The sequence below is a fragment of the Galeopterus variegatus genome, unplaced genomic scaffold (assembly GCF_000696425.1).
Source record: "Galeopterus variegatus unplaced genomic scaffold, G_variegatus-3.0.2 Scaffold6009, whole genome shotgun sequence".
In the NCBI taxonomy this organism is placed as follows: domain Eukaryota; kingdom Metazoa; phylum Chordata; class Mammalia; order Dermoptera; family Cynocephalidae; genus Galeopterus; species Galeopterus variegatus.
The window spans coordinates 127,581-130,534 of NW_007732120.1; positions in this window are offsets into that span (position 1 = coordinate 127,581).

Sequence of the window (2,954 nt, forward strand, 5' to 3'; positions counted from 1 at the left end):
CTTTAAATGGGAAAACCAATTCTACCTACAGTGAGATAACACACACAAAATGCCTGGCACATGGTAAGGGCTTAATAAATATCAGCTGTCAGAAATGCAGTGAGCTACTTAAAAAAATTTTTTTTAAACAAAAAAAGTGGCCAGTTGCTCTCTGTGTAGCACCAGGGTCTTAATCACTTTTGTGCCGTTTATTCCCCCTGCAGTCTGGTGAAGCCTACAGACCTTCCCCAGAATGAGTCTTATATGTATGAAGAAAAATGCGTAGGATGGGCCGGCCCACCCGCCGAGGGTTCGGATCCCACATACAGACCGGTTCCCGCTCACTGGCTGAGCGAGGTGTGGACGCAACACCGAGGGTTGCGATCCTGCTGCCGGTCCCGGTCCGGTACGGGCGTGACACTGAGGGTTGCGATCCGTTGCCGGACACGAAAAAAAAAAAAGACCAAAAAAAGAAAATGCGTGGGATTAGAAAGGAAACCGAATATACTGAAATGCAGTCATGAATATAGCAGCGCATATGCTTCTTTATTTAGGCATTGGATAATAAGGTCTAATGACAGGTTTAATAACTATCATAATTCTGAATTAGTGATGGGCTGGGCTAAAACATTATTTTGAGATATCTGCAGCAACCGTAGTGTGATATGAAAATATCTGTGACGTATATTGGTGCCAAGTCCCAGGAAACACCTACGGTATTGTGGTGTGATGCCTACATGCATAATGGACGGAAATGCTAGTTTCAATTAGTGATTAGTGAAAATAATGATACAATAATGTTTTTCCCAACCAGTTCATGACCCCCCTGAATTCCACGCCTGATCCCCAGGTTAAGAACTCCTGGTTTAGGCAGAGACAGAAGGATACCTGGGAACAGGTGTTTTTCCTCCAGAGAAGAATCATTTGTGTGCTCTCTTGGTTACACAAATGTGGGCCACCAGGGTCCCATCGTCTTCCTCTTGGGGTTTGGGCTCACATAGGACTTTGTGAGCTAGGGTGCTCACAAAGTGAGGGGTGCTAGGGTGGTCCAAGGAGCAGTAGCAGGGAACAACAAGGAGGCCCCGAAGGTAAGTCACCTTGTAAAGGGGGACCTCAGCTGATGCACTGTCCTCCACTCAGGGGTGTGGCTGATGCTGGCCGCCCCTTGGAACCTAGTTTCCCCGCCCCAGGGGCTATGCTTTGGGAAAGGATGGCTGAGTATGGGAATGTGGCCTCAAAGAATCTGTAATTCTGAACCTAGACCTCCAAGGGCAACCTAGCCTCGGGGCAGCAGCTTCCTCTTTGAGAGACCAAGCTTCAACAGTGACACCTTGTGACAGCATAACAAACAGTAGCAGTGGGCTGATGGAACCCTGGTTCTCAGGTCCTTCAGGTGTGAGGAAGCCGAGATAACCTCTCCTTTGGACTTAAGAGAACCCTGGGGGTTTTGAATAATTTGGGTGCAACCCTTCTGCCCATAAGACACATTGGGGCTAAAGCAGTGAATTGAGGCAATGAAAGAAATACGGGTATATTTGTAATCCAAGTTGTGAAACAGGTCACAGCAGTTACACTATCATCGCCATCATCATCATCATCATCATTATATATTATTATGACTGTCTTCTCCCAGGGGTTGATGTGATAAGTTCCATTCTCAGGGATGACCTCACCCAAGCCCATGTGAAAGTTCCTGGGGTCTCCTAATTGTCACCCCACAAAGCATCTCCAAGGCTCAGCCACCCCCAGCAGATTCTGCCTTTGGCATGATTGTGAATTTGGTTTCCCTACTTCCCTCCTTCAGTGCCCTTTTCCCCACTGTCACACCCTGCCCCCGCCATGCACCATCCATCTCTTCCTGCTCTTAAGACTCACACCTCAATCATAACTCCTTGGCCATGATCGTTCTTCTTCCTAGGACTATTTTCACTGAAACTGGGAGCAAAGCCAAAATTCAAAGAAGGAAGCAAGAGAGAAACAGTTTTAGAAATGTCCCCAGTGCCTCTGAAATGACAACAAACAGGCTGCACAGGCGAGGGGCCAGGCCGACTTCCCAAGGCTAATGGGCAATCCCTTGGCAGAGAAGGGGGCTGGGTGCACTGGAAGGTGCTGGGCACTGTACTCCACGTCCACTGCCCCAGGCGTCAGTAAATCGCCCACAGGTCCTCGCCTTATGTCAGTTGCCCTTCGTGGGAGAGAGGAATCAGGGGGTGTCCAATGTGAAGTCAGATACAGACAGAGGGCAGTATTTGTAGGACCCAGGGCTAAGGTGGAGAATTTGGCAGTGTCCCCTGACAGTCCTCAGGATATTGTGGGGGATGCTAGGGTTCCCGCTGAATGTGGGATTAATTCACAAACACTTCTGTTTGGAGGTTTAATAGGGGTAATCCCATAAATCTGGAGGAGTTAGTGCTAGAAACAAGTATGTAACAAGACCGTGGCCTTGAAGAGACGTATTGTACCAATGTGGAAACTGAGGCCCGTGGAGGTGTGAGCAGCACCAGCTTTCTGATGTCCCCGTGAGTGAACTTCCTACAACTCCATGCTAACCCCACTCTGGGTCTCTGGGTCCTGGCCTGCCCTCCCCACCCCAAGATTCTTTTGGGGCTCTTCAAAAACTGTAAGCCATGAGGGAGTGACCCATCTGGTCCCCATCAGAGGCTGGCATCAGCCGATTGGCCGGACTTAGCTGCCCAGTCAGCACAGGATCAAGCACAGACTTCTCTCCTTGTTTGCTACGCCTCATCTGGTCCTCTGCTGCCCTGTGCACTGGGAATGTTGTTCTAAGTAGAAATGGTGCTCCCTAATCGTCTCTCACAGCGAGGGCTCACAGCTCCTCTCTGCGCTGTGTGCCTGGCACAGGCTGGGCACAGAGCAGAGCTGGCAAATACCTGGTGATTGACAGCTGCGGTCATCACCACTGCCCCAGCCCTCTCTCCAAACCAGGGGCAACTGGGGGCTCAATCCCCTTGGAT